Source organism: Symphalangus syndactylus, chromosome 9 (assembly GCF_028878055.3).
Source record: "Symphalangus syndactylus isolate Jambi chromosome 9, NHGRI_mSymSyn1-v2.1_pri, whole genome shotgun sequence".
Taxonomy (NCBI): Eukaryota; Metazoa; Chordata; class Mammalia; order Primates; family Hylobatidae; genus Symphalangus; species Symphalangus syndactylus.
The window spans coordinates 30,364,043-30,379,535 of record NC_072431.2 but is presented as its reverse complement, the minus strand read 5'-3'; positions in this window follow the sequence as shown (position 1 = coordinate 30,379,535).

Below are 15,493 nucleotides of genomic sequence, written 5' to 3'. Positions count from 1 at the left end.
GGCCCCACAGGATGTGACCAACACAGTGAAAGGGAACATTTGGAAAGAATGTGGTGGGCGGACTCCACACCCAGAGGGGAGCCCCAATCACCTCTGACGTGCTCTGTCCTCCGAGAACCGCAGGCCAGTGGTAGCTGCAAGGGACGGGACAGGGCCATGTGGTGTAGCCATGAGACCTTAACCTTTCCAGAGAGGCCAAAAGAAGCTCCTTCAGTCCTTCCCCTGCTGGGGCTTCTCATGGCTGAGCTACTCTCCACCTTTTGCCATTCGTCTGGGCTTGTCTGAGTCCAAGTCAGCAACTAGTTACTGCTCCTGCTCCAAAGTGAGATTTGCAACCCAGGACACTCTCAATGCATTTTCCTCCTGTGGGAGTGGCTGTCCCCAGGTGGCAGCCTCACACTGATGGCTCCATGTTCCCAGGTCCTGTTCTCCAGAATTCCAGACGCTGATTGGCCCTGCCTGGGTGCTAGTTCCTGGGAGTCCTGGGGCATCTGAGCAGGGGAGCTTGTATCAGGACCTTCTCAGCTCTAACTTCCCCAAAGAAGTCACTTCTTCCCAGAGACCCTGGCACTGTCCCTACTTTCCCTTCTTTCCTCTTCCTCAGTTCTGCCTCCTTGTCACTTGGAAGCTCATTTTCTGGAAGCAAATAGCTTCTTAATTATGTACATCTTCCACTTGTCATGCCTGTCCTCTTCTCACAGGGGAAGGCCTGTGGCGCTGATTGCCTCTGCTGCTGTCTGTGCACCTCAAGCAGTTAGTGGGGAGTTTGGGGATAGGGCAGTGGAGTGGTTGCCAGGATGAGGGAGGTGAATATTGCCCGCATGATAGTAAAATCCAAGTGCACAACACTGTATACCTGTCCTGCCCACATTTAAAACCACACTTATTGCCATTATCTCATTCAGTTCCTTAAGCCCCAGGGCTGCCATGTGTGGTTGTGTAGGTTGTTCACTGCACAAGGTCACCTAGTCTAGAAACAAGTGGGAACTGAAATCCAGTCCATGCTCTGCTTGACAAGACATGTACCCTGGCTTGGGGCTACATTCACCTGAAGAACAGGGTGGCTTTACTCTTTGCTCTCACAAAGTCAGGCACCAGTGGGGCTGCATAAGCTCAGAGGAAAGTTTTTTTTTTTAATTTACACCAGGGGGCACTATAGGCTATCAGTGTCCCTGCATGACATTCCCATGACTGTCACAGAGCAGGCCTGATAAACTCCTTGTGGCAGAGGAGGAGATTGAGACATGGAGATGTTAAGTGACTTGCCCAAGGGCGACCAGTCATGGTAGAGCAGGAATCTGGTCATGGGTCTCTTTAGTGCATTTCCCTGGCTTTGCACCCTAAGCAATTCTCTCTGGGCTAAGCATGGTTGAACACAGCCTCTGGTTAAGCCCAGGTTTCAATTCTGCTCCTGCTCAGATTTTGTTCACTGGTAATTTCCTGGAGTGGAGTGGGAGAAACATGTGAGTGCAGGTGTAAGAGCAGCCATAGTCATCCTCCATAGCCTTGGGGGTCTAGCAAGAGCCTCTCTCCTCCAGCGCAGTGCATCTTATCCATTTCATTTCCTTCTTAGATGCTTGGAGGCCTACACCACCAGCAAAGCTGCACTACTGGGACTCACCAAGCCCTTGGCTATAGAGCTGGCACCAAAGGGCATCCAGGTGCCCTGCTTGTTGCCAAGAATCATCAAGAACTGACTTTAACCACATGATGAGGGTTCAGCAACTCCCAGTTGCCCCCACCAACCACTTCGTTGGTTTCCCCAGCCTGGCCATGGCTCTGTGAGACCAGCAGCCTCTCACTTCCTGTATCTGCACCAGGGCTGTCCTCTGTGGGAGCAGTCGAGGGACTGCAGACCCAGCACTGAGCAGGGTCATCTGCCCACAAGGGCACGAGTCTGCCATGACAACCTCTCTGGCCCTTCACAGTTCTATCTAGCACTGAGCCTCTGAATTTTTTCAGGTTGAAGATAATCTGGCTCTGCAAAACTCCTTTAAAAACCCCTGTGGATAGCAGAGACAGGTAGTCTTCTCCAGGGGAGACAGGGCTCTCGGACTGTATCCTCACCTATCAGCCCATCCCCTCACAGAGTCTGGGGATGCACAGCCCATGAGGTGGGATCTGGAGGGCATGAGGGGCCCCACCATATCTCTCTATGGAGCCCAGGCCTCTGATGGGCCGGGGAGGTGGGATTCAGGGCTGGAGGTGGTGCTGGGCCCTATGTTCAGAGCAGCAAGACCAGCAGTCAGAGTTCATTAGAGCATAGGCTGAGGCCTCAGTTCTGTTGTCTTTCCATGCAGGGGTTAAGAGGACTGTGCGGGAACCATGTCCTTCCTGCGCTCTGCAGATGTCAGCTATGTCACTAGGGAGAGCATCCTGGTGGCCAGCTTCTCCCAGAGGCTCTGCAGGCTGTGACTCTGGGTATAGATACTGCACTTTACCCTGGGGACCAGATAGTGATTGGATAGGAGGATGAGCTTATAACTCCCTGCTGCCCTCCTTCAATAAGGAAGCATCTTTATGCTTGGCTGGGGCCACTGCTGTACCATGAAGGTAAAGAACGAGAGGCAGAAGTGATGAAGCAAGAGAAGGAAATGGACTGCTCCACATGAGGAAGGGCAGGGAGCCACTGGAGGAAGCAAATAAAATATCTGGGAAAATATCTGGTGGAAAAAGTTTGCAAGGATAAAAGGAAGATGAGAGAGAGATAGAGAGGTCCCACAGGTTGTGTGTATGTGAGAAAGTACTGATATGTGGAACTTGAAGTTTGCTGGGTCCTAGAGAAAGAGCAAATTTGCATAAGAAGCCCAGGAACATTCTGGGAAGACAGCAATGCATCCACATCCTCTTTCGATGGATTTAAAATCATGATTACCTGGGGCAACTTGACCAAGGGCCAATAAAGCTTCTAGCATATAATATAGCAGAATATGTTCATGATCTCCTGGTAGGCAAAGATTTCTTTAACAGGATGCAAGAATGCCAACCATACAGAACAGATTAATATATATGATAACATTCAGATTAAGAACTTTCTTTTTAAAGATGGAATCTCACTCTGTCACCCAGGCTGGAGTGCAGTGGTGCAATCATAGCTCACTGCAGCCTCTGACTCCTGGGCTCAAGGGATCTTCCTGCCTCCACCTCGTGAGTAGCTGGGACCACAGGTGTGCACCACCACACTTGGCAAGAACTTTTTTTTCTTGATAGATGCTATTCACAGTATTAGAAGGTAAGCCACAGAGTGGGAGAAAACATAAGCAACAAACAACTCAAAAGCAAAGGGCAAGAGACTCAAGCAGACACTTTACAAAACGGGGTTTCTAAATGACCCATGAACATATGAAAAGGTGCTCAGCCACATTAGTAATCAGGGAAATTCAAATAAAAAATGTAAGATGCACCAGAAAGTTATGAAAGCCTGACAATACCAAGTGTTGGTGAAGATATGGAGCAATAGGGAGCACAAATATACTACTATTGGAAGTTTAAATGGATACCAACCGCCACTGTGGAAAACAGTACGGCATTGTTTACTGAAGTTGAACATACCTTAAGGGATAGTAACTCCACTTCTAGGTACATAAACAACAGCAACATGTGCACTCTGTAGCTTTATTTGTAGTAGACCTAAACTGAAACAATCCAATATTCATCAATAGGAGAATATACAAATAAATTGTGGTCTAGTCATAGAATGGCATACTATACAGTTATGAAAATTAATAAAATGAAAATGTATACAATATCATAGACTGTATATATGTATATATACTCAAATGTAATATGGAGTTAAGTGAATCAGTCATAATAGAGACTATGTTGTATAATTTTATTTATGTGGTGTTAAAAGAAAAAAACCACAAAACTAAACTACAGTGCACAGGGGTACACTTAGTGCTTCAGCAGTAGGGATGTAAAGAGAAGCAAGGTGGTGGTTAGCCGTGACAGTCAGAACACTGACGGAAGGGTAGTAGAGAGAGGGTGCTCACAGGGGAGGACGAAAGGGCCTTCAGGATGCTGGCAATGTCTGTTTATTGGCCTGAGTGGTTATACGGATATTTACCTTGAGATAATTATTGTGCTTGTGGAACATTTTTGTTTTGCAAACTCCATTGTAGGTGTGTTCTACTTCACGATCTAACTGGACCCCTACCTATCACCATATAAAAAATTAACTCAAGACAGATTAAAGGCTTAAATATGTAAGACTTCAAGCTATAAAAATCCTCGAAGAAAACCTAGCAAATACTCTTCTCAGTATCTGCTTTGGCAAATAATTTATGGCTAAGTCCTTACAAGCAATTGCAACAAGAACAAAAATTGCCAAGTGGGACCTAATTAAACTAAAGAGCTTCTGCACAGCAACAGAAACTATCAAGGGAATAAACAGACAACCGACAGAACAGGAGAAAATATTTGCAAACTATAGGCTGACAAAGGGCTAATATCTAGAATCTATAAAGAACTTAAATCAATAAGCAAAAAAAAAACCGTTAAAAGGGGGGCGAAGGACGTGAACAGACACTTCTCAAAAGAAGACACATAAGCAGCCAACAAACATGAAAAATGCTCATCATCACTAATCATTAGATATGTCCTTATGTACGCAATGTTTAGCTCCCACTTAAAAATGAGAATATACAGTATTTGGTTTTCTGTTCCTGCATTAATTCGCTTAGGATAACGGCCTCCAGGTGCATCCATGTTGTTGCAAAGGACATGATGTTGTTCTTTTTTATGGCTGCATGTTATTCCATGGTGTATATGTGCCACATTTTCTTTATTCAATCTACTGCTGATGGGTACCTGGGTTGATTCCATGTCTTTGCTACGGTGAATAGCACTGCAATGCAAAGAACGCAGAGAAATGCAAATCAAAAGCGCAAAGAAATACCATCTCACACCAGTCAGAATAGCTTTTGTTAAAAAGTCAAAAAAATAACAGATGTTGGCAAGGCTGCAGAGAACACTTATACACTGTTGGTGGGAATGAATATAAGTCTAGTCACTGTGGAGAGCAGTTTGGAGATTTCTCAAAGAGCTAAGAGTTGAACTACCATTCAACCCAGCAATCCCATTACTGGGTATATGCCCACAGGAAAATAAGTCATTCTATCAGAAAGACACATGTACCCACATGTTCATTGCATTGCTATTCACCATAGCAAAGACACGGAATCAACCCAGGTGCCCATCAGCAGTGGATTGAATGAAGAAAATATGGCACATATACATCATGGAATAATATGCAGCTATAAAAAGGAACAAAATCATGTCCTTTGCAGCAACATGGATGTACCTGGAGGGATTATCCTAAGCAAATTAATGCAGGAACAGAAAACCAAACACTGCATGTTCTCACTTATAAGAGGGAGCTAAATATTGGGTACACAAGGACATAAAGATGGGAACAATAGATACTGGGGACTACTAGAGGAAGGAGGGAGAGCAAGGTACAAGGGCTGAAAAATTACCTCTTAGGTACTATGCTCACTCCACGGGTGATGGATTCATCTGTACTCCAAACCTCAGGATTATGCAGCATACCTTTTAACAAACCTGCACATGCACCCCAGATTCTAAAATAAAGTTGAAAAAAAAGTTTAAAAATTGCTTTACATACATATATATATACACATATACATACACACACATATACATATATATATACACATATATATGTGTGTGTATATATATAGCAAAGTGAATACAGATATTTGGAGTGGACTTGCTTGCAAAACTCTGGTAGTTGTGGGTTTGGGTTTTTTCCCTTGTGAATTGGTGGAAGAAAAGTGGTGGTATGTGATTCTCTGGTATTTCCCTTGGAGCCTCTTTTCCCTCCTTCCTCTTCTGCTGGCGCTTTTTATACCCAATTGGCAGCTGATGTTGGCAAATATGGCCAACATCAGGAAAATTCAAGCACTGGGGCATCCAAGGAAAATCACCACGTCTGATCAACTCTAGAGTACAGTATACATTAAGGATTCAAGTTTTCTTGATGTGACATTATAATCTATACATGCTGCTCCAAGGAGTCTGTAAAGAAGCCAAAGGCATGCTCCCAGAGCCCAAGAATAGCAGTGTGTGAACTTGGAGGTTTGCTGTGATATAGCAAGGCTGCAGATGTTGATGCAGTGGGTACATAGAGGATCTCAGGTCCAGTGCTCTGAGACAATGTGCTTTGGAATCAAAACTACTAAAGATGAAGATAGCAAACCATTTTTAAAGGTTGCATGGTCTAGGGCTTTTGGAAGAATATGCTGTCTTTCATGTTTGTCCTGCATGATGAATTACAGAAATTAGATATGGAAAGAGAGTGAATTGATTGGGTATAATGCTTACCATACATCATTAGGAACCATTGATCACAAAGAAATCAGAAATCCCTTTGTGTTTTTGTTCCAGTCATATCATGTTGACACAGTGTTTAGAGGAAACTGTATAAGAGGGGAATGTGATTAACTATTTATACATTTTAACTAATGGCACAGAATACTTAACATATTTGAGTTTAGGAGAAACTGAGAAATAATAACTGTGAGTCTGTAGGGGCATATTAGCTCGAGCAAGTGTATAAACTATTGCATTTTTAGATATTTTACAAAATCCTGAGACCTATTATGAGATTTTAGTTTATTGTATTTTATACTTCAAGTTCTAGGGTACATGTGCACAACGTGCCAGTTTTTTACATATGTATACATGTGCCATATTGGTGTGCTGCACCCATTAACTCGTCATTTACATTAAGTATATCTCCTAATGCTATCCCTCCCCCCTCCCTGGTGTGTGATGTTCCCCATCCTGTGTCCAAGTGTTCATGTTGTTCAGTTCCCACCTATGAATGAGAACATGTGGTGTTTGGTTTTCAGTCCTTGTGATAGTTTGCTCAGAATGACGGTTTCCAGCTTCATCCATGTCCTACGAAGGACATGAACTCATCATTTTTTATGGCTGCATAGTATTCCATGGTGTATATGTGCCACATTTTCTTAATCCAGTCTATCATTGATGGACATTTGGGTTGGTTCCAAGTCTTTGCTATTGTGAATAATGCCCCAATAAGCATACGTGTGCATGTGTCTTTATAGCAGCATGATTTATAACCCTTTGGGTATATACCCAGTAATGGGATGGCTGGGTCAAATGGTGTTTCTAGTTCTAGATTCTTGAGGAATTACCACATTGTCTTCCACAATGGTTGAACTAGTTTACAGTCCCACCAACAGTGTAAAAGTGTTCCTATTTCTCCACATCCTCTCCAGCACCTGTTGTTTCCTGACTTTTTAATGATCAGCATTCTAACTGGTGTGAGATGGTATCTCATTGTGCTTTTGATTTGCATTTCTCTGATGGCCAGTGATGATGAACATTTTTTCATGTGTCTGTTGGCTGCATAAATGTCTTCTTTTGAGAAGTGTCTGTTCATATTCTTTGCCCACTTTTTGATGGGGTTGTTTGATTTTTTCTTGTAAATTTGTTTGAGTTCATTGTAGATTCTGGATATTAGCCCTTTGTCAGATGGGTAGATTGCAAAACTTTTCTCCCATTCTGTAGGTTGCTTGTTCACTCTGATGGTAGTTTCTTTTGCTGTGCAGAAGCTCTTTAGCTTAATTAGATCCCATTTGTCAATTTTGGCTTTTGTTGCCATTGCTTTTGGTGTTCTAGTCATGAAGTCCTTGCCCATGCCTATGTCCTGAATGGTATTGCCTAGGTTTTCTTCTAGGGATTTTATGGTTTTAGGTCTAACATTTAAGTCTTTAATCCATCTTGAATTAATTTTTGTATAAGGTGTAAGGAAGGGATCTAGTTTAAACTTTCTACATATGGCTAGCCAGTTTTCCCAGCACCATTTATTAAATAGGGAACCCTTTCCCCATTGCTTGTTTTTGTCAGGTTTGTCAAAGATCAGATGGTGGTAGATGTGTGGTATTATTTCTGAGGGCTCTGTTCTGTTCCATTCGTCTATATCTCTGTTTTGGTACCAGTACCATGCTGTTTTGGTTACTGTAGCCTTGTAGTATAGTTTAAAGTCAGGTAGCGTGATGCCTCCAGCTTTGTTCTTTTGGCTTAGGATTGACTTGGCGATGCGGGCTCTTTTTTGGTTCCATAGGAACTTTAAAGTAGTTTTTTCCAATTCTGTGAAGAAAGTCATTGGTAGCTTGATGGGGATGGCATTGAATCTATAAATTAGCTTGGGCAATATGGCCATTTTCACAATATTGATTCTTCCTATCCATGAGCATGGAATGTTCTTCCATTTGTTTGTGTCCTCTTTTATTTCATTGAGCAGTGGTTTGTAGTTCTCCTTGAAGAGGTCCTTCACATCCCTTGTAAGTTTTATTCCTAGGTATTTAATTCTCTTTGAATCAATTGTGAATGGGATTTCACTCATGATTTGGCTCTCTGTTTGTCTGTGATTGGTGTGTAGGAATGTTTGTGATTTTTGCATGTTGCTTTTGTATCCTGAGACTTTACTGAAGTTGCTTATCAGCTTAAGGAGATTTTGGGTTGAGACGATGGTGTTTTCTAAATATACAATCATGTCATCTACAAACAGGGACAATTTGACTTCCTGTTTTCCTAACTGAATGCCCTTATTTTTTTCTCCTGCCTGATTGCCCTGGCCAGAACTTCCAACACTATGTTGAATAGGAGTGGTGAGAGAGGGCATCCTTGTCTTGTGCCAGTTTTCAAAGGGAATGCTTCCAGCTTTTGCCCATTCAGTATGATATTGGCTGTGGGTTTGTCATAAATAGCTCTTATCATTTTGAGATACGTCCCATCAATAGCTAGTTTATTAAGAGTTTTTAGCATGAAGGGCTGTTGAATTTGTCGAGGGCCTTTTCTGCATCTATGGAGATAATCATGTGATTTTTGTCTTTGGTTCTGTTTATATGATGGATTATGTTTATTGATTTTCATATGTTAAACCAGGCTGGCATCCCAGGGATGAAGCCCACTTGATCATGCTGGATAAGCTTTTTGATGTGCTGCTGGATTCAGTTTGCCAGTAGTTTATTGAGAATTTTTGCATGAATGTTCATCAGGGATATTGGTCTAAAATTCTTTTTGTTGTGTCTCTGCCAGGCTTTGGTATCAGGATGATGCTGCCCTCATAAAATGGCTTAGGGAGGATTCCCTCTATTTCTATTGATGGGAATATTTTCAGAAGGAATGGTACCAGCTCTTCTTTGTACCTGTAATAGAATTTAGCTGTGAATCCGTCAGGTCCTGGACTTTTTTTGATTGGTAGGCTAGTAATTATTGCCTCAATTTCAGAGCCTGTTATTGGTCTTTTCAGGGATTCAACTTCTTCCTGGTTTAGTCTTGGGAGGGTGTATGTGTCCAGGAAGTTTTCCATTTCTTCTAGATTTTCTAGTTTATTTGCATAGAGGTGTTTATAGTATTCTCTGATGGTAGTTTGGATTTCTGTGGGATGGATCATGATATGCCCTTTATCATTTTTTATTGCATCTATTTGATTCTTCTCTCTTTTCTTTTCATCTCCTTTTTTTTGTTTGTTTTTATGAGACGGAGTCTCTCTCTGTTGCCCAGGCTGGAGTGCAGTAGCATGATCTCGGCTCACTGCAAGCTCTGCCACCTGGGTTCACGCCATTCTCCTGCCTCAGCCTCCTGAGTAGCTGGGACTACAGGTGCCCACCACCACGCCTGGCTAAATTTTTGTGTTTTTAGTAGAAACGGGGTTTCACTGTGTTAGTCAGGATGGTGTCGATCTCCTGATCTCATGATCCACCCGCCTCGGCCTCCCAAATTGCTGGGATTACAGGCATGAACCACTGTGCCCGGCCCTCTCTTTTCTTCTTTATTAGCTTGCTAGAGATCTATCAATTTTGTTGATCTTTTCAAAAAACCAGCTCCTCAATTCATTGATTTTTTGAGGGTTTTTTTTGTCTCTATCTCCTTCAGTTCTGTGCTGATCTTAGTTATTTCTTGCCTTCTGCTAGCTTTTGAATGTGTTTGCTCTTTCTTCTCTAGTTCTTTTAATTGTGGTGTTAGGGTGTCAATTTTAGATCTTTCCTGCTTTCTCTTGTGGGCATTTAGTGCTACAAATTTCCCTCTACACACTGCTTTAAATATGTCTCAGAGATTCTGGTATGTTGTGTCTTTGTTCTCACTAGTTTCAATGAACGTCTTTATTTCTGCCTTCATTTCTTTATATACCCAGTAGTCATTCAGGAGCAGGTTGTTCAGTTTTCATGTAGTTGAGTGGTTTTGAGTGAGTTTCTTAATCCTGAGTTCTAGTTTGATTGCACTGTGGTCTGAGAGACAGTTTTCTATAATTTCTATTTTTTACATTTGCTGAGGAGTGCCTTACTTCCAACTATGTGGTCAATTTTGGAATAAGTGCAATGTGGTGCTGAGAAGAATGTATATTCTGTTGATTTGGGGTGGAGAGTTCTGTAGATGTCTATTAGTTCTGCTTGGTGCAGAGCTCAGTTCAATTCCTGGATAACCTTGCTAACTTTCTGTCTCGTTGGTCTGTCTAATGTTGACAGTGGGGTGTTAAACTCTCCCATTATTATTGTGTGGGAATCTAAGTCTCTCTGTAGGTCTCTAAGGACTTGCTTTATGAATCTGGGTGCTCCTGTATTGGGTGCATATATATTTAGGATAGTTAGCTCTTCTTGTTGAATTGATCCCTTTACCATTATGTAATGGCCTTCTTTGTCTCTTCTGATCTTTGCTGGTTTAAAGTCTGTTTTATCAGAGACTAGGATTGCAACCCCTGTTTTTTTTTTGTTTTCCATTTGCTTGGTAGATCTTCCTCCACCCCTTTATTTTGAGCCAATGTGTGTCTCTGCACGTGAGATGGGTTTCCTGAATACAGCACACTGATGGTTCTTGACTCTATCCAATTTGCCAGTCTGTGTCTTTTTATTGGAGCATTTAGCCCATTTACATTTAATATTGTTATGTGTGAATTTGATCCTGTCATTATGATGTTAGCTGGTTATTTTGCTCATTAGTTGATGTAGCTCTTCCTAACATCGATGGTCTTTACAATTTGGCATGTTTTTGCAGTGGCTGGTACCAGTTGTTCCTTTCTGTGTTATTGCTTCCTTCAGGAGCTCTTGTAAGGCAGGCCTGGTGGTGACAAAATCTCTCAGCGTTTGCTTGTCTGTAAAGGATTTTATTTCTCCTTCACATGTGAAGCTTAGTTTAGCTGGATATAAAATTCTGGGTTGAAGATTATTTTATTTATGAATGTTGAATATTGGCCCCCACTCTCTTCTGGCTTGTAGAGTTTCTGCTGAGAGATCTGCTGTTAGTCTGATCAGCTTCCCTTGTGGGTAACCTGATCTTTCTCTCTGGCTGCCCTTCACATTTTTTCCTTCATTTAAACTTTGGTGAATCTGACAATTATGTGTCTTGGAGTTGCTCTTCTCGAGGAGTATCTTTGTGGCATTCTCTGTATTTCCTGAATGTGAATGTTGGCCTGCCTTGCTAGGTTGGGGAAGTTCTCCTAGATAATATCCTGAAGACCGTTTTCCACCTTGGTTCCATTCTCCCCGTCCCTTTCAGGTACACCAATCAGACGTAGATTTGGTCTTTTCACATAGTCCCGTATTTCTTGGAGTCTTTATTCATTTCTTTTTACTCTTTTTTTCTCTAAACTTCTCTTCTCACTTCATTTCATTCATTTGACCTTCAATCGCTGATACCCTTTTGTCCAGTTGATTGAATTAGCTACTGAAGCTTGCGCATTCATCATGTAGTTCTCATGCCATGGTTTTCAGCTCCATCAGGTCATTTAAGGTCTTCTCTACATGCGTTATTCTAGTTAGCCATTTGTCTAATCTTTTTTCAAGGTTTTTAGCTTCTTTTTGATGGGTTCGAACATTCTCCTTTAGCTCTGAGAAGTTTGTTATTACTGATCATCTAAAGCCTACTTCTTTCAATTCATCAAAGTCATTATCCATCCAGCTTTGTTCCATTGCTGGAGAGGAGCTGCAATCCTTTGGAGAAGAAGAGGCACTCTGAGTTTTAGGATTTTCAGCTTTTCTGCTCTGATTTCTCCCCATCTCTGTGGTTTTATCTAGCTTTGGTGTTTGATGATGGTGACATACAGATGGGGTTTTGGTGTGGATGTCCTTTCTGTTTGTTAGTTTTCCTTCTAACAGTCAGGACCCTCAGCTACATTTCTGTTGGAGTTTGCTGGAGGTCCACTCCAGACCCTGTTTGCCTGGGTATCACCAGTGGAGGCTGCACAACAGCAAATATTGCAGAACAGCACATGTTGCTGTCTGATTGTTCCTCTGGAAGCTTCATCTCAGTGGGGCACCCGGCCATATGAGGTGTCAATCAGCCCCTACTGGGAGGTGTCTCCCAATTAGGCTACTGGGGGTTCAGGGACTCACTTGAGGAGGCAGTCTGTCCATTCTCAGATCTCAAACTCTGTGCTGGGAGAACCACTACTCTCTTCAAAGCTGTCAGACAGGGACGTTTAAGTCTGCAGAAGTTTCTGCTGCCTTTTTTTCAGCTATGCCCTGCCCCCAGAGGTGGAGTCTACAGAGGCAGGTAGGCCTCATGGAGTTCGAACTGGCTCTACCCGTTTCGAGCTTCCTGGCTGCTTTGTTTACCTACTCAAGCCTCAGCAATGGTGGACTCCCCTCCCCCAGCCTTGCTGCTGCCTTGCAGTTCGATCTCAGACTGCTGTGCCTGCAGTGAGCAAGGCTCCGTGGGCATGGGACCCTCTGAGCTGGGTGTGGATATAATCTCCTGGTGTGCCATTTGCTAAGACCACTGGAAAAGCACAGTATTAGGGTGGGAGTGTCCCGATTTTCCAGGTACCGCCTGTCACAGCTTTCCTTGGCTAGGAAAAGGGAATTCCCCAACCCCTTGCATTTCCCAGGTGAGGCGATGCCTCACCCTGCTTCGGCTCACACTCTGTGGGCTGCACCCACTGTCCAATAAGGTGCAGTGAGATGAACCCGGTACCTCAGTTGGAAATGCAGAAATCACCCATCTTCTGCATTGCTCATGCTGGGAGCTGTAGACTGGAGCTGTTCCTATTTGGCCATCTTGGAACTCTGAGTATTTTAAAATAAAATATCCCACTTGTGCCTAAGCAGTATGTAGAATTTGGCAAAACTCAGTTTCTGACAGTTCTGTTCTGTTAGGGAATTTTACAATAAATACTCAAGTGAGTGCTGGTGTGGGTAGGATTTGGAGGAATTGGCAGCCACCAGTGCTGATTCCATCCATAGACTTTTCCTGACTAGTTCTTTCCTTTCCCTTGGCCTGCCCCAGACTACCCTTTCCTGACTAGAAAGAGGCACACATGTGCCTCAAATAATAATATATTTAAAAATATATATTGTAATTTATCTGTACAGTAGGACATTGCACTCATTAAATACTTTGAAACCAATCAGAACTTGAGGAGTTGCTTGCACCCTGTGTAGGATTTGAGCATGGAAAGATGACTTGGGGGCAGATGTGGAAATGGAAACAACTTCAAGGATTGTAAATCATTCTACTATAAAGACACATGCACACGTATGTTTATTGCAGCACTATTCACAATAGCAAAGACTTGGAACCAACCCAAATGCCCATCAATGATAGACTGGATAAAGAAAACATGGCACCTATATACCATGGAATATTATGCAGCCATAAAAAAGGATGAGTTCATGTCCTTTGCAGGGACATGGATGATGCTGGAAACCACCATTCTCAGCAAACTATCGCAAGGATAGAAAACCAAACACCACATGTTCTCACTCATAAGTGGGAGTTGAACAATGAGATCACATGGACACAGGGAGGGGAACATCACACACCGGGGCCTGTTGGGGAGTGGGGAGCTAGGGGAGGGATAGCATTAGGAGAAATACCTAATGTAGATGACGGGTTGATGGGTGCAGCAAACCACCGTGGCACGTTTATACCTATGTAACAAACCTGCAAATTCTGCACATGTATCCCAGAACTTAAAGTACAATAATAATTTTAAAATGTAAGGAGGCAGCATTATGCTAAACTTGAAAAAAAAAGTCTAATCTCTTCATTAGCAGTCTGATCTCAGACTACACCGTGGGACACTGAATTACAAGAAGTAATTGAATTCTGATTTGCACTTTGAGGTAGCATTTGGCTTGCATTTGGGCATATATTTGCTACACTGTCTCTTCCATTTACTGATGTTGAAGATGGTGGTGGCTGACACCTTGAAAACAGAAGTAAATTGAGGCTGGCTGAGCTTGGTCTCCTCCTGATTCACTCCTTCCCCCACCTCCCAGCTTCTCTCACTCTCTCCCACTCTCCGGAAGACGTGTGTTCCCTCAGGTAATATTAGCTGTAGATTAAGAGAAACTCAGACTTATGACATAGCCACCTGAAAAGATTATCTTAAAGCACTACAGCAGAGTTCCTGAGGGGTGGTGAGCAAGTGCCCCCACAGATGCCAGTGATATCCCCGAAAGGGTTACCATTTTGCTTTTGGTTTTGTTTTTAAAATGAAACAATCCTGAACTTTCCTGGTTCCAGAGCAGTTTGCTTAGGTCAACACTGGTGACACGCAATGGTGTCTGAGTCCTCTGGACAGAGTGTAGCAAGCCCATGTTTCCTACATCGATGTGGTAAAAGGGTTTCCAATATGCAGTCTTCTTCTCTCATGTACCCTTAATTTCAAACTTTAACCACAGGTCTAGAGAAGAAAGTGCAATAAGTGTACAGGGGAAGACACAAATGACAAAGGCCCACTTTTTATGGTTAGGAGAAAATTTAATTGTTCTTCTTAAGGAAAGGATGTCAAAATAATTTTTCTCATCAAATCAGTTACATAGCAGGTGTGGGAAACACTGGAAAAGTAACGATGGAACATATAAAAGCCTCTTTGGAAGGTGGAAGCCTATTTAAAAAGTGAGTAAATTTGAATAATTTAATAGTAAGTGAGAACCTTAGAATTATAAGTATTTGGAGATGAACTTAGCAGACAGTTTTCCTTGACTGAAATAATTGCAGTTACTTTATGTTCAAAGTATTTTGAAGGAGGAGAAATGTAGCAACATCTTTGAAGACAATGCCCATAGGGAGGATGTGGGAACTGGCCATCCAAAGTTACGTAATTAACTAGATTCAAATTATATCTACTTTTTCTGTGCTTCAAATTAGAGGATCCCACATAAGAAAGAGGAACTAAGGCTGAGGGCAGTGGCTCACACATGTAATCCCAGCATGTTGGAAGGCCGAGGAGGGTGGATCACTTGAGGTCAGGAGTTCCAGACCAGCCTGGCCAACATGGTGAAACCCTGTCTCTACTAAAAATACAAAAATTAGCCGGGTGTGGTGGTGTACGCCTGTAATTCCAGCTACTTGCGAGGCTGAGGTGGAGGATCACTTGAACCTAGGAGGCAGAGGTTGTAGTGAGCCGAGGTCGCGCCACTGCACTACAGCCTGGGTGACATAGTGAGACTCCGTCTCAAAAAAAAAACAAAAAAAAAAAACCTAAAACAAAAAC